Source organism: Hypanus sabinus, chromosome 16, assembly GCF_030144855.1.
Source record: "Hypanus sabinus isolate sHypSab1 chromosome 16, sHypSab1.hap1, whole genome shotgun sequence".
NCBI lineage: Eukaryota > Metazoa > Chordata > Chondrichthyes > Myliobatiformes > Dasyatidae > Hypanus > Hypanus sabinus.
The window spans coordinates 43,177,836-43,201,584 of record NC_082721.1 but is presented as its reverse complement, the minus strand read 5'-3'; the positions used below and the strand labels follow the sequence as shown (position 1 = coordinate 43,201,584).

The 23,749-nt window shown below is 39.5% G+C and overlaps 1 pseudogene; it reads left to right on the top strand.

The window, feature by feature from the left end:
• The first annotated feature begins 1,666 nt into the window (after window positions 1-1,666).
• Window positions 1,667-3,847, top strand: LOC132405829 (immunoglobulin lambda-1 light chain-like; annotated as a pseudogene).
• The last annotated feature ends 19,902 nt before the right edge of the window (window positions 3,848-23,749 follow it).

Genomic DNA, 23,749 nt, shown 5'->3' with positions numbered 1-23,749 from the left:
TCCTGTTTCCCTTGCTTGGTGTATAATGGGTGACGAGGCAGCAGCATGGCCTCGGTTGTAGGCACTCTCTCTCTTTCTCTCTCACCCTCTTTCTCCCTCTCTTGCTATTTTGAAGGTATGTTATGCACCTTGGCCCCAGAATAATGCTGTCTCATTAGACTATCTCCATGTATCATTTGAATGATAATTAAACTTCATTCCATTTGATGTGACTTCACTTGGAAAGGTCTTTGAGAGCTGAGAACTGTAAGCCATCAATTCCAGGAGTTTTGTTCGATTCAAAAGAAAGAATGGAGCCAGTCAGCTCCTCCAGCGTCATTGTTTGGTACCCACATTTAGAATGAATTCAAACCCTCAAACTGCCAAAAAGGGTTTGAACTTCATGACTGAATGACTGATGTGGGAACAGGAAGCCTGCACTGCTCTATCACAAACAAGAAAAGATCTGCAGATGCTGGAAATCCAAGCAACACACGTGAAGTGTTGGAGGAACTCAGCAGGCCAGGCAGCATCAATGGAAAACAGTACTGTCAACGTTTCGGGCCAAGACCCTTCAACAGTCTGCACTGTCCTGCCCTGTTGTCACTGGAGGTGTGAGGGGCATCTGTGGACCAAAGGAATAAATCAGGGAAATGAAGACAGACAGACAGACAGACAGACAGACAGACAGACAGACAGACAGACAGACAGACAGACAGACAGACAGACTTTATTGATCCCGAGGGAAACTGCGTTTTGTTGCAGTTGCACCAAGAGTAGTGTAGAAATATAGCAATATAAAAACCATAAATAATTTAATAATAATAAGTAATTTATGCCAAGTGGAAAGTAGTCCAGGACCAGCCTATTGGCTCAGGGTATCTGACACTCTGAGGGAGGAGTTGTAAAGTTTGTAAAGTTTGTGGAAGAGTGTGGAAAATGTCAGACAATGAATGTCTCTTTCATTCGCAAATTATTTTTAACAGATCAGTTTCTCCTCCCGCCATTATGGACATTTACACTACACGCTACATCTGCAAGGCAAACAGCATTATGAAGGACCCCACGCACCCCTCAGACAAACTCTTCTCCCTCCTGCCATCTGGGAAAAGGCACCGAAGCATTCGATCTCTCACAACCAGACTATATAACAGTTTCTTCCCCAAAGCTATCAGACTGCTCAATATCCTGAACCTGGACTGACACCAACTTACTGTCCTCTACTGTGCCTATTGTCTTGTTTATTATTTATTGTAATGCCTGCACTGTTTTGTGCACTCTATGCAGTCCTGGGTAGGTCTGTAGTCTAGAGCAGTTTTTTTTATTCTGTGTCGCTTTCACGTAGTTCAGTGTAGTTTTTGTACTGTTTCATTTAGCACCATGGTCCTAAAAAACGTTGTCCTGTTTTTACTGTGCACTTTACCAGCAGTTATGGTGGAAATGACAATAAAAAGTGACTTGACTTGAGTCAGTTGCTAACAATGTCTCCGCCTCAAATCGATGGTATGTGACAGCATATGGGAGGGTTTCCGATCCCCGCTCAGGTTGGTCCTTGCCAGTCACCCTGATTTGCATGGATTCTCTCTCTGGTGTGAATGGCTCTATAACTGGGTTCCACCGGCAGCGGCGGCCAGCCAGTCATAAATCCACCGGCAGAAGTGAAGCAAGAATCTGACGGGCAGCAACGATGCGGACGCTGTGCTTTTCCTGGTCTCTGGCAGTGTGTCTGGGCTGTAAGTACAGGCAGCAAGTCTGCACCGCCAGCGGTGGCTGAGGTGGGTCTTGGGGGTCATATTGAAGAGTCAATGTTCAAGTTGAAATCCTGTCTTTCACAGCTGGAGAGTCCTAGACTCTGACTCACCCTCCGACGGTATCGGTGAGTCCAGGAGCCACGGCTACGCTGAATTGTAATATCGGGACAAACGATGGCAATCCTGTTAACTGGTACAAGCAGACTCCGGGAACAATTCCACAATGGATAACAAATTACCGTATTTCCTGGCCTAAAACAAGCTGCACCGCTGGGTTTAGCAGCGACCGTTTCACGTTGACAGCCAACAGTGCCGGAACCGAGTATCAGTTAATCATAAAAAGGGTGGAGATGAATGACGCTGCCGTCTATTACTGCGGAAAGTGGGCTACATCGACCAGTTCTTAGCGTTCGGCGCTGGGACAAAGCTCTTTATTACAGGTAGGTGTCTGGGAAATATTTCCTGCAATAACTCCAGCATAACTAATGCCATCTGGCAATTAATAATTTATACATTATAATTTCCTAGCGAATATTAAAGTGAAAATATTGATTTATAATTTAATCGTGGTCCGTGTCCAGCGATTGTGTTGGGTGAATTGTTACAGTCTCTCAATGAAACATCTCTCTTTTTGGTTGCGTTTTTGGACAAACTATGATTTAACACTTTCTGATCATCGGTGTTATTTCTGTTCTAGTGTTAGTTCGTCAGTTTTTATGTAGTTTTGATAGGAACGAACGAGAAGGCGGGGCGGGACGTTGCCGGGTGAAGACAGTACATGACAATACATTAGACCGATAAGTTTCAAATTATTGTTTAGCACATTCACGCGAAACATCCTTCGGACATTTACTGGACTTGATGTCCTCCCAGTGAGGGTGGAACTCTCCTCCAGCACCCATCAATTAAAAGGTCCTCTCCCACTTTTGGTGCCCTCGCCCATTGGCGCAGAGCAGATTTTGAGATGTTTATTCTATCTATAGCAGCGGGGCCATTCGTGATGGGTGGGTGGGTCGGAGGGAAGAGGAGGAACGTGTCACTGATGGCACAGAGAGTGGGCACATTAAACTTCTCTGGGGGCGCTTCGATGCCAATGTGTCTCTCAATTCCAGGAATGACTCTGCGCCAGAAAGCCTTACCCGTTGGAGTAGATTTCCAGTATTCCAGTGTAAGCAATATGCATTGTCCTCCATGGGCAATGCGCTGTCTTTCAGTGAGACTCGCGGGCCCACTCAATGAAGCGCTCTGTAAAACTGTGGAGTGTTGGCGCGTGGCCTAGTGGATAAGGCATCGGACTAGTAACCTGAAGGTCACTGGTCAGATAAGGCGTCGTGTTTGTGTCCTTGAGCAAGGCACTTAAAAACACATTACTCTGCGACGACACCAGTGCAGAGTAATGCAGCTTGGGCAACTGCCGGTCTCCCATACAACCCTGCCCAGGCCTGCGCCCTGGAAACCTTCCAAGGTGCAAATCCATGGAAATCTCACCAGGCTAACGGATGCCGAAAAAAAAACTGTGGAGGACCCGGGAGCGATGGGCCCCACGGCCCCACTGTTTTATGGATGGTAGTAACCATATTTTAATGAGTATACTTACTCTCTTGTAAATATTGAAAGTCTGTACTTTGTGTTTATATGATGTACATAAACTTTTCTGGCTTTGTAAAAAAATATGACGAGAGATATTTCGCGCTTTGAAACACGTCTTCTTTTGTTCTGGTTGCAGCTCAGCAGCTCCCGGACCCTTCAGTGAAACTGTTTGGGCCGTCAGACGAGGAGATCTCCTCTAAAGGATCGAGCACCTCAGTTTGCCTGGTCAGTAAATTGTCGATAGGCTTCCCTGTCGTCAGCTGGACGGTGAACGACAGTACAACGAGCAGTGAGGTGCAAACCAGCGGGGTGACTCAGAACGCGGACAAATCCATCAGTCTCAGCAGCTACCTGACGGTGCCCGGCGCAGACTGGAGCAGTGGGAAGAGGTACTGCAGCCTCGACAATATCCGCAACAGTCACACAATCCAGCTGTTAAACAGAGCGCGGCTTCGGCCTTGTTTCTTCCCTGATTAACGGGAGATCACCGCTTTGTATCTTTCACCTCTACCGCTCTTACTCGCTCATCCCTGTGCGTCCCTTCTCTTCCGCTCTCTTTGACGCTTCCACTTTGATGTTGGAATATTTGTACCCGAGGCTGATTTTGATCTTGTTCTGACTGAGAGGCCACACGGTGTTAAAGCGGACAGTTACTTGTCTTCTGGAAATTTCAGGCGGTGAATGGTTTTCTCTGAAATTGGGTTTGGTTTAATTAGAATTTTTAATAAACGTTTTTGTGATACATCATCGGTAAAGGACTAATAGACGGTAACGGTGACTAAATACCAATAAAGATGATCAGTGCAGGAATGATTTCAGTGTGTGCGTTTCGTCTTCTTTTGTGCTTTTCCTATTCTGATACCGAGTGGGAAGAGAGAGGAGTCTCGTTTCTCTCTGATTCGTGAAGTTTAGGAAATCTTGGACACTGAATATCAGCAACGAAGGATGGGAAGTTCCATTGCGGAGATGCTGGAAAGAATCGGGGTCAATTTGGTGGGTTGACTGTTAGGCTGTGATGCAAAATGCGAACAAATCTGTTGATTCTGGGAAGATTAATACAGAAAATGAACATAAACGTGGCTGGAGATATTGAGCTGCTGGGACACCATTGGTGGAAAGAGGAATAAATTGTAGTTACGTTCTGGGCTAATGAATGACCTCATTATGTGTTTTGAAAAATTGCTCCATAAGACCACAACACATGGGAGCAGAAGCAGATCATTCAGCTAATCTACTCCGCCATTCCATCACGGCTGATTTATTATCCCTCTCATTCCCATACTTCTGCCTTGTCCACGTAACGTTGATGCATTTAAGGCCAGAAATTACCAATACTGACACAAACTGGATAATCTGGTTATCTGCGACGGTTGAAGTAAAGACCGGGTCACAAGTATTGATATTTAATTTCAGTTCCTCAATTATCTATTGAGCGATGGTGTATGGTGCAGGAGTTCAGAGACAAAGTAGTTCGGGATTTGATGCTTTCCACTACTCTCTCAGCTGTACCCTTACCCTCCCTCCTTTCTCCTCCCAACACCACACATTCAACCAATGCTTCCTAGGCTGAACTCTCATCCTCTCTCTATCTGCAGCGCCATTACATTCATTTCCTGAACCTTGTTCAGTCTTTGATCCTTCCTCACCACCACCCCCCCACCAAATCGCCCAGAGCCCTCCACCGCTGACCTCACCCTCACCCCCTTGCCGTTACTTCGATGGGGGGTGTAGTCACCATTGGGCGATTCAGTCCGGGATTTCAAATAATGGCTGCTTCCCTGCTGCTGTTCGTACTGAGGAGCATGAGAGTGGTGGCAGAGGGAGGAAGAGTGTGTGTGTCAGAGAAAGAGATGGAATGGATAGGGAGAGGGAGTGTCAGAGAAACAGCCGATAGCGAAGGTGAGTTGAGAGAATGAAACGCCCAGGAGACGGAAAGGCGGGAAGGCCGGAAGGGAACCAGTTGCGAGAGTTGCGGGGTGGGTGACAGTGGGAAGGGTAAAAAGAGACCCAGCAATCCTGATACAGCTGGGATTTTGATCAGTGTTGTTTGTACTTGCATGGAATGGTAGAGTGGGGGTAGGGGGGCGGAATCCCAGGTTCGTCTTCGCACAGCACAGGGACTGCTGCACAGTGATCCTGAGAAGGAGAGCACTCTCACAAATCCACATTCCAATCGCTCAAAGAACTCTCACACCGACCTGTTCCCAAGTTGCTCTCTGAGTTCCTATTAGTCAAAGACCAGGCGGAAGAGTCTGAAAATACAAATCTACGAGCAGAGATGAGGAGGAATTTCAGAGAATGAGGAGAGGTTGGTGAAGCAATTGAATTCATTGCAACAGACGGCTGTGCTGGCCAGTGATTAAGTATACTTAAAATGGACGGTTTCTTGATAAGTAAATGCATCAACGTTACGTGGACAAGGCAGAAGAATGGGAATGAGAGGGATAATAAATCAGCCATGATGGAATGGCGGAGTAGATTAGCTGAATGATCTGCTTCTGCTCCCATGTGTTGTGGTCTTATGGAGCAATTTTTCAAAACACATAATGAGGCCATTCAGCCCACTGGGTCAATGCAAGGTCCCAACGGAGCAAATGAATTGGTGCCAGTTCTGGTCTCCTCAATCATGCCATCAAGTACTGATAACACTGAAATCAATGGGATATCATGAGTAAAGCACAACACTGACTGGAATCATATCTCACCTGCAGGAAGATGCTGTGGTGTTGTACTTCATACTTCCCAGTCCCATGATATCACTGCAGCAGTTCCTCATGGAATACATGCAACCCAAGCATGTTCTGCTGCTTCATAAGGAATCTTCCACTGAAAGATCTCCATAAGACATAGGAGCAGAATTAGGTCATTTGACCCATCGAGTCAGCTCTGTCATGTTTGATTTATAGTCCTTTTCAACTCCATTGATTCATGGTTGATTCATTATCCTTCTGATCTCTATTCTCCTGCTTTCTCCCCGTACACTTTGACACCCTTACAAATCATGAACACGTCAAACTCTGTTTTGATTATAACCATTGAGATGGCCTCCACAGCTGCCTGTGACAAAATATTCAACAGATTCATCGCCCTCTGACTAAAGAGCTTTCTTTTCTTCTCTGTTCTAAAGGGCCATCCTCATCTTCTGAGGCTCTGCTCCCTAGTTCTATATTCTCCAAATATTGGAACCATCCACTCCACATCCACTCCAAGTGGGTTTTCGATAATTAATAGGATTCAGTTAGATCCCTTCCACTTCTTCTGAACTCCAGTGAGTACAGGTCCAGAGCCATCAAACGCATGTCATATATTAACCTTTTCATTCCAACGATCACTCTCATCAACCTCTTCTACAATGCCTGTCCATCCTTTTCCAGATAAGTGGACCAAAACAGCTCACAGTACTCCTTGTGCAATCTGACTAATACCTTGTAAATCCTCAACATTACATTATCGTTTTTATATTGTATCCTCTCAAAACGAATGCTAAAGTTGCATTTGCCTACCTTATTACTGACTCCCCTGCAAGTTAATCCTCTGCACAAGGACTCCAAAGTCACCTTGCACCTCTGATATCTGAATTTTTTCCCGTTAAGAAAATAATCTAAACCTTTCTTCCTTCTCACACTTCTTTGCACATTTTCCTAATTTGTCAATGTCCTGCAGTATATTCCCTGCTTCCTCAACACAACTTGCCCCTCCATCTATCTTTGTATCATCTACAAACTTGCCCATAAAGCTATCAATTTCGTCATCTAAATAATTAAAATAGAGATGGAAAAGAGGTAGTCCCAACACTGACCCCTGCAGAACAACACCAATCATTGCAGTCAGCTGATAAAGGCCCTCTTTATTCCCACACTTTGCCTCCTGTCAGTCAGCCAATCTTCTATCCATGTGCTCTCATCAAAAGCCTCTGAAAATCCAAGTGAAAAAAGATGCACTGTCAATATTGCTGTCATTTCCTCAAAGAATTCCAACAGATCTTTCAGGCAAGATTCCTCTTTTAGGAAACCAAGCTGACCTTGGCCTATTTAATCAGAATCAGGTTTATTATCACTGGCATGTGATGTGAAATTTATTAACTTAGCAGCAGCAGTTCAATGCAATAGATAATCTAGCAGAGAGAGAGAAAAAAATAATAATAAATAAAATAAAACATAATAATAAATAAATAAATAAATAAATAAATAAATAAATAAATAGATAAATAAATAAATAAATGAATAAATAAATAACACGTATCGAATAGATTTTTTTAATGTGCAAAAACAGAAATACTGTATATTTAAAAATCTGAAGTAGTGTCCAAAGCTTCAATGTCCATTCAGGAATTAGATGGCAGAGGGGAAGAAGATGTTCCTGAATCGCTGAGCATGTGACTTCAGGCTTCTGTATCTCCTACATAATGGTAACAGAGAGAAAAGGACATGCCCTGGGTGCTGGAGGTCCTTAATAATGGACACTGCCTTTCTTAGACACTGTTTCCTAAAGATGTCCTGGGTGCTTTGTAGACTTGAACCTAAGATGGAGCTGACTAGATTTACAACCTTCTGCAGCTTCTTTCAGTAATTTGCAGTAGCCCCTCCATACCAGAAAGTGATACAGCCTGTCAGAATGCTCTCCACAGTACAACTATAGAAGTTTTTGAGTGTACTTGTTGGCATACCAAATCTCTTCAAACTCCTAACAAAGTATAGCCACTGTCTTGCCTTCTTTATGACTACATCAATATGTTGGGACCAAGTTAGGTCCTCAGAGATCTTGACACCAAAGAACTTCAAGCTGCTCACTCTTTCCACTTCTGATCTCTCGATGAGGATTGGTATGTGCTCCTTCGCTTTACCCTTCCTGAAGTCCCTAATCAGATCTTTCATCTTCCTGATATTGAGTGCCAGGTTTTTGATAGGGCACCATTCCACTAGTTGGCATATCTCACCCTGGAATGCCCTCTCATCACCATCTGAGATTCTACCAACAATGGTTGTATCATGTTGTGTCTCGAAGTACCCCAAAACCTCACCCTGAAAAATGGATTCTGACATATTGTCAACTACCACAGGCAGACTAACTGGCTTACAATTTCCTGTCTTTTGCATCCCTCCCCTCTGAAAGAGTGGAGTGACATTTGCAATTTTCCAGTCCTCCAAAACCATCCCAGAAACTAATGATTCTTGAAAAATGACTACTAATGCCTCCACAATCTTTAAGCTACCTTTTTCAGAACCCTGTGGTGCAGTCCATCTTGTTCAAGTTGCTTATCTTTCAGGTCCAGGTAGCTTATCTGAATCCAGCATTCTGTGTTTCTATTGAAAAGAGCACTGGTGAGATTACATCCTGTCTACTGCAAACACTCTTCAAATTCCTTTTGCCAGCTGCAACCCTACTAATCATCCACTCTGTATTTTCATTCAAGTCATTTGCTGTACATTGTAAAAAAAAACGGAGGTCCCAGCACTGATACCTGAGGAACACCAATGGCCATAGCCCTCAAATGGGATATTGCCCACCACTATTACACTCAGTCTTTAATGGCAAACTAATTTTAAATCCAGCCAACAAGTAATCATGGATTTAATGTAAATTAATCTTTTGCATCAGGCTACCCTGAAGGAGCTTATCAGATGCCTTCCAAATATTTACATAGAAAACATTTACTGCTCTCCCCTCATAAATCGTCTTTGTCACCTCCCCAGACTATACTGTAAGTCACAATCTGCCCTGTACTAAACCATTCTGATTGTTACTAATAAGCCCATTCTTTTCCAAATACAACTAAATCCAATGGTTAAGATTCATCTCCAATAGTTTTCCAAGCTGGAAGGAGGAGTCCTGCACTTTCTGTCCTTTCTTCCCCTTTTACTGGATTCACTCATTTTGTGAAGGAAGGTGAGGCTTTATCCACTGAGGTAATGAAGTCTGAGAGGGAAATTGATTGGTTCATCAGCTGACGAGGGGTCTTGGCAGGATGGCTGTGGACAAGATGTTTCCTCTTGCAGGTAATCTAAAACAAGGTTTAAAAATCAAGGGTTGTCCATTTAGGACAGATGTCAAGATAAGTTTATTTTTCTCACAGAGGTTCATAAACCTTCATTTTTTTTTCTCAAGGGGCTTTCAAAGCAAAATCAATTCATACTTTCAAATCGGGAAGAGGATGAAAGGTTACCGGGAGTATAGAGTCATTAAGGTTCGAATAAGATCAGATGTAACATTATTGAATATCAGAGCAGGTTCAAAAGGCTGAGCGATTGACTTCATCTCAATCAATATTCACGTGGAAGTTCACCTACTTGCAGTCATGACACATCACTGACTGGAAGATTGCACATGAGTGAGCAATACTGAGCCTCGAGATTAATAAATGCCGAATTCCTTTCTGCCTACATAAGGTTCATATGCCTTCCTTTTCTGCACATTATTGTGCCTACCTAAAACACTCTTAAATGCCTCTTTTCATATTTGCCTCCACTACAACTCTAGCAGTGCATTCCAGGTATTCACCACTCTTGGTGCAAACATATGCTCTGCACATCTCCTTTGAACTTACCTTTCTCACCATAAATGCATGCCTTCTCATATCAGCAAATTTGACTATGGAGAAAAACTACCAGATTTATCCAACCCCTCTTTATAGCATCTGTCCTCTACTTCACACAGCATCCTGGTGAACCTCTTCTGCATCCTCTCCAAAGCCTCCATATCCTTCCTATAACGGGATGCCCAGAACTCAATTCAATAATTGGGGCAATGGGTTCAAGGGAGATGTATGTCATTGACCACAGCCATCAGTGCATGGTTAGTTTTAATATAATGGAATGTGTCTATGCAATAATAATTTATGGATAAGTACAGTCCAAGAAGGTACATATTTTGATTCCTGTTCCAAAATGAATCAATTGATCTTCCAAGGAGAATGCAGTTACTGCAACCAATGTCCCTGCTCAGTATGTCCACTCTCCTGCTCACTATCAGTGACCCTGATTTCTGGCTGTTTGAAGAGGGCAGCACTGGGCCAGATGGATTCAATTCCCCTTGTCTGCCCACTCCCACTGCCCAGATTCCCAACGGAAGAGTTGTTACTGGGTTAGATGCTCCTGATGCCCTCAGAGAAAGAGGAAAATTGAACCACATAAACACATGTGTTAATTGTGGATATACAATTATTCTTCTCAGTGACAACTGATATAGAATTGTTACCTGACGCTACTCTCTGTCTGCCCCTACTCGTTAAACCTGGGCATGTTGAGAAATGACAGAGATGCGACCAGGTTTTGATTACTGGGTCTCTGTGTCTGAAGATCACAGCATGGCCATATCCATAGGTCAAATGTTGGACCAAATGAAGGTCACCATGTGAAGGGTAGCCACCCTTCCTTATCCCAACCTGAAAGATAGGATTCTTTCTTTGAGAGATTTTGATCCAAAGTTTCATCAACATCCAAGAAGTACTGTACAATGGGTGAATTATTTCAGAAGATTGAATTTGACCTGTTCTGGCCATTGAGGAAGTAAAAATTAGCTTGATGGGTAACAAACACAACTGAGAATGAGATAACTGCATAATGATCCATATCTGCCGTCATGATACACAGGATACTTAAGACCTTCTTTCATTAAATATGTATTTATTGAAATATGCTCACAATTCATAAGTTTGTCAATTTCAAATCAAGCATGTTCCTCACTTGTGCAATCTTTCCTGTACTGCCTCGCTAGAATCTAAAGCAAGATTGAGTTGGCAGGTTTTCTGTCTAAGATGCAATTATTAACTTCAATGAACCCATATTTCCACTGATACTTGTGAGAATTGTAATGTCGTCAGTACAGATGAGGTAGAATGGGAACATTAAGAGTTTGATCGGAGGTTGATGATAATTGAATGTGAATTCTCCACTGGAATGGCCAGTATTGACATCACCCTTGTTGCTAAAAGTAAGGTAATCTGGTTAGGTGAGTTTGTTTCCTGGAACTCCATCCCCTGAGAAATGCACTGTCACTTTTATGATACAGAGGCGGGCCCATAGCATTCTTACCCATTATCTGCCTATCAATCTATTTATTTATTTGCTTATTTAATTACTTATCTATCTATCTGTTTATTTATTTATGTACCAGTATTACAGTGGAGAAAAGGAAATTAGAGAAGCATGAGGGAGGAGCTGACCAAAATTTATAGGAGAAGAGCACTGGCAGAGATGACAGGAAAGTTGTAATGGATAGACTTTCTGGGAGCAACTTGGAAGGTGCAGGATAAATGCATCCCAAAGAGGAAGGAGCATCCTAAAGGCAGGACAACACAACCGTGGCTGATAAAAGTCAAAGCCAACATTAAAGCCAAACAGAGGGCATATAGTAGAGCAAAAGATAGTGGAAAATTAGAGGATTGGGAAGTGTTTTAAAACCAACAGAAGCAAACTAAAAAGTCGCAAAGACAGCAAAAATGGAACACAAAGGTAAGCAAGCCAATATTATTAAAGAAGATATCAAAAGTTTCTTTTGATACATGAAGTGCAAGAGAGAAGCAAGAGAAGATATTGGCATGCTGAAAATGAGGCTGGAGAGGTAGTAAAGAGGGACAAGAAAATGGCAGATGCACTTCCATCAGCCTTCACTGTGGAAGACACTAGCAGTGTGCAGGAACTTCATGTGAGTCATGCGGCAGGAGTGTGTGAAATTGCCATTACTAGGGAGAAGGTTATTGGGAAACTGAAAGGTCTGAAGGTAGGTAAGTCACCTGGACCAGATGGTATACACTCCAGGTGTCTGAAAGAGGTATCTAAAGAGATTGTAGAAGCATCATTGCTGATCTTTCAAGAATCTATTGATTCTGGTATGGTACCAGAGTAATGGAAAAATGCAAATGTCATTCCATTCTTCAAGAAGGAAAAGAGGCAAAAGAAAGGAAACTATTGGCTGGTTAGTCTGAGTGATTAGAAGATGTTGGAGTCGATTGTTAAAGAAGTAGTTTAGGTGTACTTGAGGAATGTGATAAAATAGGCCTTAGTCAGTGTGGTTTCCTTAATGGAAAACCTGGTCTGATAGTTCTGTCAGAATTCTTTGAAGAAATAACAAGCAGCTTAGGCAAAGGAGAATTGCATGTTGTGCACTTGGATTTTCAGAAGACCTTTGACAAGATGCCGTACAAGAGGCTGCTTAACAGGTTAATAGCCGTGGTATGACCAGAAAGATACTAGCATGGATGGAGGATTGGCTAATTGGCAGAAGACAAAGATGGGGAATAAAGGAAGCCTTTTCTGGTTGGCTGCTTGGGACTCATGCTGTTCTACAGGGGTGTGGACTTGGATTCTGGAAATGGTTGCTGGCCAGGTTTCTGGATAATATCAAAATAGGTGGAGGGCTGGTAGCTTTGATCAAGTAGAGCAACTACAAAAGGACTTAGACAGATGTGGAGAATGGGCCAAGTGGCAAATGGAGTACAGTGTCAGGAAGTGTCTGGCCATGCATGTTGGTATAAGAAATAAAAGGGTAGACTATTTTCTAAATGGAGAGAAATTTTAAAACTCTGAGATGCGAAAGGACTTGGGAGTCTTTCTGCAGGATTCCCTGAAGGTTAAATTGCAAGTTGACTCAGTGGTGAAGAAGGCAAATGCACTGTTAGCATTCACTTTGAAAGGATTGGAATACAAAAGCAAGGATATAATGCTAAGGCTTTATAAAGCACAGGTGAGTATTTTGAGAAGTTTTGGGCCCCTTATCTAAGAACAGATGTACTGACATTGGACAGGGTTCAAAGGAGGTTCACAAAAATGATTCTGGGATTGAAAAACTGATCATATGAGGAGCAGTTTATGGCTCTGGGCCTCTACTCACTGGAATTCAAAAGAATGAGGAGTGACTTCATTGAATGCTATTGAATGTTGAAAGGCCTCGATAGAGTGGATATGGAAATGATGTTCCCTATGGTGGGGCAGTACAAGACCAGAGGACTCAGCCACAAATAGAGGCACACTTTTAAAATAGAGATGATGAGGAATTTATTCAGCCGGAGAGTGGTGAATCTATGGAATTTATTGCCACAGGTGAGTGGGAGGCCAGGTCAGTGGATATATTTAAGGCAGAGGTTGATTAGATTCTTGATCAGTCAGGGCATGAAAAGATACAAAGAGAAGACAGGAGATTGGAGCTGAAAAGGAAAATGAATCCAACATGATGAAATTCTGGAGCAGAGTCGATGGGCCTAATGGCTTTATTCTGCTTCTGTATCTTGTGGTCTTATTAGGCGTATGCCTGGAGAATGAATAAGATGGAAATGAATTGGATCCCCATGACTTCCAATAGTCAACTTGAGAGGACAGAAAGATGAAGGATATGTCCATAATCCAACAGTCTACCATCCAGGGTCATATTACAGACAGGATGGTAGAGGCGTACCTTAGGAACTTGGATTATCTCAGCCAGTCCAATGTCCAAAATATCCCCTGATGAGCCAGCTTCTTCCAAGGCTCTCACAGAACGTTGATGTCTCCCCCAAGGTAATAGGTATGATAAAACCACTCCAGAACTTGACAAAGCGGAAGAAGGTCTTGAGACTATCTTTAAGAGTTTTCCACTCAATGAGCTGTCATTCGAGTTTTCCCAACAACCTGGAGCCGGTGACTTGGAAGTGGCCAGCTGTACCACAGTACTAGCAACGCCTCTGCCTCATACATGCCTCTCGCTCTGCTGGGGAGACCAGAGTTCTTCCAGGTTACATGGGATTTTCCAGAGATGATTGTGCGGATCTGCTTTGGCTATCAGATTGAGGAATTGAGTATTTCTGAAAACCTGCCATCTGGGTGAACTCACCACATCTCTCCAGTCTTCTTTCAGAAATATGATTGTCAATTCTTATGGTCATGCCATAAATTCCTCCAAATCCTCTGTCTGGTCCCTAGATGCAGCAACATCTTTAAACCAGTCATTTAATCACGGTCAAAACAGAGCAACCAAAACCTCATTGTCGCACCTGCTCCCTGCCTCAAGGGTACAGGAATCAATGGAATAGTCAGCCATGGACCACACTCCCTGATGCCATTGCAGGAGTCTACTGTCTCCCTCTAGGACCCCAGTAGGATGACAGAATATTTTCCTCATCATTCTTAGAAATAGCTTCATATCAGAATACACAGCAGCATCCTTCTACCATAAAGTGGCTGCCCATGAAAGGGCTCTGCCCGAGAGAGGGGAAATTATATAGGCCTCCTTACACCTGTCCAAAGGGAACCCTGCAAGCTCTAACTCAAAGACAATGGAGCACTGATGTAAGAACTCGGGGCAAGATTCAGTGTCCCCATTGTATCACTCCAGGCCAGCAGATTAACTGACTCTCCATGGTAGTTCTGGGAATATGTTGCAGGACACACAGGCAAGTGTGTGAAACCAGAGACCTTCTGCAATGATGCAAGTATTTCACGGAGATGCTTTTCATGCCGTCAGTCCCCGTTGTGTCTTGCTGTCATAATATTCAGATGAGTGAACTAGGGTACAGATTAAACTCAGGACTTTGCAGATAGAAGATATTAATGATGAACATCTATTTGCAGAATAATATAAAGAATAATCAAACTAAGAGCTCACTTACTCAGGACTAGAGCTCACAGAATGAAACTCCAGGACTCAGCAATGAGCACTGGTCCAGTATAACCTTCTGGAACATCAAACCCATGCGGTCAAAATCAAAAACTAATTGCCCAAGAACAAGAAGCACAGGAAATCATATTCACATGACAAGCATCCTGAAAATGTCATCTGCTTAATGACAAAAGTAGTCATTAAAATAATTCCAATATACTTAAAAAAGTGACATTCACATGCGTCGAAACCTACTGCTACCGGATACCCCTCGCTGGTCTGATGGGTTCATCGCGCACATACACACACACACACAAACCTGTCTATCTAGTTTTTTATTTGTATTTATTCTGAGATACAGTGTGGAAAAGGCCCTTCCAGCTCTTCAGCCCATGTAGCTCAGAAACCCCTGATTTAAGCCTAACCTAATCATGGGGCAATTTACAATGACCAGTTAACCTACTAAAACAGTTAGTAACTAGCCTGGCCAAACAAATTGTGTTACTGTGATGGCAAGGACTCACATACACTAGACTAAGTGTCTCCAGGTACTCCAAAAGCTTAAGAAAGGACTCTAATACCTTGCCAACTTCTGGATTTAATATTCTGTCTTTTGCATCACTCCCTTCTTAAGGAGTGCAATACCATTTGCAATTTTCAGTCCTCCAAAACTATTGCATAATCTAATGTTCTTGAAAGATAACTATTAATTCTTCCACAATCTTTATCAGCTACCTTTCAGAACCCTGGGATGTAGTCTATCTAATCCAGGCGGCTTATCTATCAGCACCAAGTAGCTTATCTCAATTCAGCATTCTGTGTTTCTGTTCAAAGAAGCTCTGCTGAGATCACATCTGGTATAATGCAAACACTTTTCATATTCTTTTTACCATCTGCAAGCCTACTAATCAGCCACTCTGTGTTTTCATCCATCATTTACTGCACATTGTAAACAACAGAGGTGCAAGCACTGATCCCTGTGGAACACCACTGGCCATGGTCCTGAAACCTGGATATTGCCCTTCCATCACTACCCTCTGTCTTCCATGGCTAATCAGTTTTAAATCTGGTCTACAAAGTCTTTCTTTTTCTTTTTCAATCTTTTTATTAAATTTCATATATATAAAAAAAAACAACAAATAATAATGAATAGATTACAGATTCAATAAACTTGAGATTACATTGGTAATAGGATAATAATATCCTATTAAAACATCCATCAACAAAAGGTACATAAATCAATCAAGTCTATATAAATATATATGAAAAAAAAACAAAAATAATCATCGAAAAAAGAAAAAAAAAATTGAAATTATATATGAGAAAAAATATATATTGAAAAAAAATACTAAACTAAAACTAACATGGGCAATAATAGCACTTTATAAATATATAAAGGTGTCAAGAAAAGAACTCCGGAACTCCATACCTGAACAAGTATAAGTAGAGAAAAGGATCTGAAATAGGCCAAATTAATTCATATGAAAGTGTCGAATAAATGGTCCCCAGGTTTCTTCAAATTTAATTGAAGAATCAAAGATAGTGCTTCTGATTTTTTCCAAACTCAGATAAGAAATAGTTTGGGAGAACCACTGAAATGTAGTAGGAGGATTTACTTCTTTCCAATTTTGTAATATAGACCTTCTGGCAATTAATGTTACAAAGGCAATCATTCGTCTGATTGAAGGGGAAAGCTGATTGCCATCTTCATTTGGTATACCGAAAATTGCAGTAATAAAATGGGGTTGTAAATCAATATTCCATACTGAGGAAATGACATCAAAAATGTCCTTCCAATAGTTATGTAAAGTGGGACATGTCCAAAACATGTGAGTCAATGAAGCCACTTCTAAGTGACATCTGTCACATTGAGGATTAATATGCGAATAAAATCGGGCAAGCTTATCTTTAGACATATAAGCTCTATGTACAATTTTAAATTGTATTAAAGCATGTTTAGCACAAATAGAGGAGGAATTAACCATTTGTAAAATTTTTTCCCATTTATCTGTTGATATATTACATCGAAGTTCTTTTTCCCATTCTTGTCTAATTCTATCCGATATTTCTGACTGTATCTTCATAATCATGTTATAAATAAAAGCTACTAATCCCTTCTGACAAGGATTAAAAGTAAAAATCAAATCTGAAAAATCCGATGGAGTTGAGTTAGGAAAAGATGGAAGAATTTTATGTAAGAAATTTCTAATTTGTAAGTATCTAAAAAAATTAGATTTAGGTAATTCAAATTTGTTGGATAGTTGATCAAAAGACATCAAAGTACCTTCAAAAAAAAGATCACGAAAACATTTTATACCTTTCCTTTTCCATATACTAAAAGCTTGATCTGTCAATGAAGGTTTAAAAAAAAAATTACATAAAATAGGGCTGTCCAGAGCAAAGTTTTTCAGATTAAAGAATTTGCGAAATTGAAACCAAATTCGTAGTGTATGTTTAACAACAGGGTTAGATATCTGTTTATTGAATTTGGCTAAATCAATAGGAAGAAAAGAACCAAGAACGGAAAATATAGAATATCCCTTAACCTCACTACATTCCAAATTTACCCACTGTGGGCACACAGGTGAATCCAAATCTAGTTTCCAGTACATTAGGTTACGAATATTATTCGCCCAATAATAAAATCTAAAGTTAGGTAAAGCTAGACCACCATCTTTTTTAGACTTTTGTAATTGCCTTTTGCTTAACCTAGGATTTTTATTTTGCCACACAAATGAGGAAATTTTTGAATCAATATTATCAAAAAAAGATTTAGGAATAAAAATTGGTAAAGCTTGGAATAAATATAAAAATTTCGGTAAAATCATCATTTTAATAGCATTAATCCGACCAACTAATGATAAAAATAAGGGAGACCATCTAGTAGTAAGTTGCTGAATTTGATGAAGCATAGGTAAAAAATTCAGTCCGAATAAATCTTTATATTTCTTGGTGATTTTTATACCTAAATAGATAAAGTTATCAGTAACAACTTTAAATGGCATCCTATCACTCAATAAAGTTTGCGCGTTTAAAGGGAATAACTCACTCTTATCTAAGTTTAACTTATAACCAGAAAAGCTACCAAATTGAGCCAACAAGGATAAAATAGCAGGAATAGACCTACTAGGATTAGAAATATATAACAACAAATCATCAGCATAAAGCGATAATTTGTATAACTTCTCATTACGGGTAATACCAAAAATATTAGGAGACTCACGAATAGCAATAGCTAAAGGTTCTAATGCAATATTAAATAATAAAGGACTTAAAGGACAACCTTGTCTCGTACCACGAGATAATTGAAAAAAAGAGGATCTATAATTATTTGTAAGAACAGAAGCAACAGGTTTATAATATATTAATTTAATCCATGATATAAAATTAGGACTAAAATTAAAGTTTCTCAATGCATTAAATAAATATGTCCATTCAACTCTATCAAAGGCTTTTTCAGCATCTAATGAGATAACACATTCTGGGGTTGTAGGTGATGAAGTATAAATTATGTTAATCAATTTTCTAATATTAAAAAAGGAATACCGATTCCTAATAAAACCAGTTTGATCTTCTGAAATAATCTGTGGTAATACCTTTTCTAATCTAATGGCTAAAATTTTTGTAAGAATCTTAGAGTCTACATTTAATAATGATATAGGGCGATAAGATGCACATAAAGTAGGATCTTTATCTTTTTTAAGAATTAGAGAGATAGTAGCTTCATAAAACGATTGAGGTAGTCTCTTCTTAACAAACGCATCATTAAAGATTTCACATAGCCAAGGAGAAAGCAATAAAGAAAAAGTTTTAAAAAATTCTACAATAAAACCATCAGGACCAGGAGCTTTCCCTGAATTCATTGATGAAATAGCCTCTCTTATTTCATCCATAGAAATAGGAGCATCAAACAAGCTACAATCTTCATCTATCAGTTTAGGAATATTCAAGTTATTAAAAAAATTATCCATCGTAAACCGGTCACCATCAAATTCTGATTGATATAAAGATTTATAAAAATCTTGAAAAGTGTTATTGATTTCTTTATAATCAGTAGTTAAATTACCGTCTTGTTTACGAATTTTAATAATTTGTCGCTTAGTCGAAATAGCCTTTAATTGATTAGCTAACAATTTACCAGTTCGATCACTATGAATATAAAATTGAGCCCTAGTCTTAATTAATTGATTCTCAATTGAAGAAGATAATAATAAACTATGTTCCATTTGAAGCTCAACTCTCTTCTTATAAAGTTCTTTGGTAGGAGTAACGGAATAAATCTTATCAATTTCTTTAATTTTATCCACCAATAAAGCTATATCTGAATATCTTTGTTTTCTTTTACCAGCGGAATATGAAATAATTTGTCCACGAATAAAAGCCTTGAAAGAGTCCCAAAGTATTCCTTTATCAATTTCTTCATTATAGTTTGTTGAAAAAAATAAGTCAATTTGTTGTTTTATGAAGGTAATAAATTCTGGATCTTGAAGTAAAGTAGCATTAAGTCTCCAAGATCTAGTATTGATAGAAGAGTCCGGAATCTTGATAGATAACTTCAAAGGCGCATGATCCGAAATAGCAATAGAATCGTATTTACAATCAATAACATCTGTTAATAAACGATGATCAATAAGAAAATAATCAATTCTAGAATAACTATGATATACATGTGAAAAAAATGAAAATTCTTTATCTTTAGGGTTCAAAAACCGCCATATTTCTGTAATTCCAGAATCAACCATAAAAGAATTAATAAGTAAAGCTGATCTATTCGGAAGAGTTCGAATAGGTTTAGATCTATCCATCGAAGGATTCAAACAACAATTAAAGTCTCCACCCATAATCAACATATATTCATTCAAATTAGGAAGAGAAGTAAATAAACGTTTAAAAAATTCAGGACAATCAAAGTTTGGAGCATAAATATTAACTAAAACAACTTTCCGATTAAAAAGTGAACCAGTTATCAACAAAAATCTACCCTGTGGATCAGAAATAATTTCATAATGTGTAAACGAAATTGAGGCGTCTATAAAAATAGACACACCCCTAATTTTAGCGGTACAATTTGAGTGAAATTGTTGACCTTTTCAGAACCTAAAAAAACGTTGATTATCCTCCCTCCTAATATGGGTCTCCTGTGCAAAAATAATATTAGCGTTCAATCTATGGAATACTTTAAATATTTTTTTACGTTTAATCGGATGATTTAAACCATTAGTATTCCACGAGATAAAGTTAATAGATTTATCCATCATACCAATATTAATTGTGTGTATCATAAAAGGTTAAAAAGACACATAACCCACAATTTAGGAAGAAGGAAAATTGATTCAGGAGCAAACGGAGATCCTGACACCTCAACAATATTAACAATTTAAAGTCAGCCCATAAACTAAAAGCAAAAAAATAAAAAGCAAAAGCATGAAAAAAGATCCCTCCCCCCTCCCCCCACCCTTTGAAAGAAAGCCAAGCGGCAGGCGCATAAACTAATACTAATATTACCCCCATTTCAAGATGGCAGCTCCATAAGAAAATTTTTTAAGAAAAAACTATATAACACCCTAATTAAAATATAGAGTTGCAAAAAAAAAATATATATATATATATATATATACCTACATATATATATATATACATACACATACACACACATATCAGACAAATAAAAAAAAAACTAAAATAGTAAAACCAGAAAAATCATTAATAAAAAAAATGAACATTAAAGTTTAAAAATGTAATACACCTTTAAAAAAGAAATTCCATATTCAGATACAAAGATGACGTTTCACAAGCCAAGACTTATGGGAAGAAGAAACGACATTTTGAGAAAGCCATATTACAAAATATGAATATAAATTCAGCAATCTAATAAGAAAATTTAATTAAAAAAAAGTTATCAAAATAGAATTTTTTTAAAAAAAAGATTTAATAGACACTACAAAAAAAGAATTCAAAACCTTTGTTCCATTTCTAAATACAGGCAAGCAAATAAACGCTTATAAAAAGTAAAGACTTATGGGAAGAAGAAACGACATTTTGAAAAAATAATTCATTATTACAAAATACAAACGTGTATAAAAAAGGATATTATAAAAATTAAAACAGCATCTATAAGCAATAATAATAGTAGTAAAAAAAAAGACCCAGACCCATAGTTCAAAATAAAAAGTTATAACCCAACTTCCAGGGTTAAAACTTAAAATGAAATGACATCCTCTCTCCAAAAAAAAATCTTCAATGTAACTCATAGTTCAAGTTGCACTAGAGGATCGATATTCTTCAACAAATTTCTTCGCTTCTTCAGGAGTGTTAAAAAAGTGTAGACTGTTGTCGGGCAGCACCATTCTAAGCTTCGCTGGATACATTAAAGCTTGTTTAAATCCAATCGAATGAATCTCTGCCATCACTGGTTTAAAAGCGATCCTGGCTTTCATTACTTCATAAGAATAATCCTCAACTATTCGAAATGAGTAATTTTTGAAGGAGATCATACCTTTTTTACGAGCTAACCGAATTAGAAGCTCTTTCTCACGAGGATAATGAAGGCGAACAATCACCGCTCGTGGTTTATCAGGCACAGACGAAAGCCTCGCAACTCTATGAGCGCGGTCGATAACAGGTTCATTTTTCAAACCTTCACCACCGAAAATTTCCCACAGTAATTTAGAGAAAAATTCAGTTAAATCACCGGACTCAACTTTTTCGGGAATTCCGATGATGCGCAAATTCTGTCTGCGAGAACGATTTTCAAGATCAGTAATTTTAAACTTATACTGATCTAAAGTTTTAGCAGTCGACTCTATCTTCTTCTCTAACACTTCAATTGTACGTGCTTTTTCACAAATTGATTGTTCAAGAGTCGTGATCTTATTTCCAAGCTGCTGAACCACTAACGCCTGCGACTGAAACTTAGTTTCAAGCGATTTAACAACTCCTTCAAGATCGGATATTTTCGAAGTAATCCTCCTTTCCAAATTTAACAGTTTACTGTCCAATTTACCTTCTAGTCTGCCTTCCAGACCCGCAAATTTAACATCCAGTTTAATGTCCAAAAGACCAGAAATTGCGTCGATGGATACAGGATCCTTAGCCGATTTCTTACTTGTAGCCATTTTAGGTTTGACAAGATTAGATCAACTATTATTTTAGGAAAAAAAGGGTCAATCAAAGGTAGCAACTCATATGATTAAGTTCGAAAAGATCTAATTAAAGGGTGATTATAGTTAAAAAAATAAAGAGCGCCTAAAAGGCAGATGCTTACGTCGCCATCTTGAAACTCCACCCCCTGGTCTACAAAGTCATCATGGATTCCAAGTGAATTAGTCTTCTGGATCAGGTTACCTGATGGAGCTGTCAAATACTGTTCTAAAATTTACATAGACAAAATCTGCTGCTCTACCCTAATCATCTTTGTCACCTCCTTAAAGACCTCAGTCAACTTTTTATGGCATGGTCAGCCCTACACAAAGCCATCCTGCTCCAATAAACCCATGATTTTACAGATGTGTCTAAATCCAGTACCTCGGTTGCCTCTCCAGTAGTTCTGCCAGTGTCAAGAAGAAATGCTGCTTCCTCTTGTATTTCTCCCCTTTTACTGAATTCAATACTCTAATATGTATGTCATCTTGTGTGGGAAGGTGAGGTCTGTATCCCCTACAATTTTGAAGTCTCAGAGGGAAATTGATTGGAACCTCAGTTCTGCAGAGGTGTCAGATGGCTATAGACAAGGTGTTGGTGTTTAAAAATCAGGGGCTGCCTATTTAGGAAAGATGTGAAACTAAGTTTCTTTCTCTCACAGAGAAAAATAAACCTTTGGAACTCTTTTCTTTCTCAAGGGGCGGTGGAAGCAGATTCAATTCGTATTTTTAAATCAGTAAGAGGGTGAAAAGTTACCTGGAATATGGAGTAATGGGATATTAAGTTATCCATACTGTCATTGAAGGATAGAGCAAGTTCAAAAGGCTGAGCAATCTAGCTCCTTTCCTAAAGCAGTCATCATGAGGAAATCCACTTACTTCCATTCATGACTGACCTAAAGATCTCACCTGACTTAGTAATACTGGACTTTACTTCAAAATAGGTCCACACAGCAAGTCCTTGGACCATTCTGACCCATCTGTTCAATTAAAAGCCAAGTGCCAGCTCAGATCTGATTGGCAGTCGCTCGTGGAATCTTCCTTACCATGTCAAGGAACAGAGTCAGACTACTCCATCCTTAGCAGGGTTATATGGAGCTGTGTGGAAGTTTCAATACCCACAATACCGACTTCAGGTTAAACAGCATCTTCGCCCACAGGAAGGGTTTTCCTTTCTGACTGCTCCCTCATTCACTATATTTAGTCATAACTCATGTTCAGTTTCCTGCAGCACATTCATTACAGCCCAAGGTTCCTGGAAAAGAAATACATTCACCAAACAATCATAATATAATGGCCAAGACCCACCGATCCCATAAGGGAAATCTCATACCAACCTTTTCCCAGTTAGTGATATCTCAGTGCCCTCTACAGGAGAAAAAATATCATTTGTAGTAATTTTACAATGAAAATATGTCAGTAATTAAACATTACAGCAGAAACTGTGAAAGTGTTATTTAGCAAAACACGTAATGAGGCCATTCAGTCCATTGGGTTCATTTCAGCTACCAATAGAGTAACCCCATGTATGCCAGTTCTATTCTCCTCACACATGGCTCTAAGAGGCAATTTAAAGTATCGTATCTGCACAGTGCAAGGAAAATAGAGATTCAGTGGGAAACACAAATGGTCACAGACAGAACACACAAATATCACATGGACAAGCTCAGAATGAAAACCAGGTCACTGATCCAGGTAGTGGGCACACTTTATTTTTGCCGG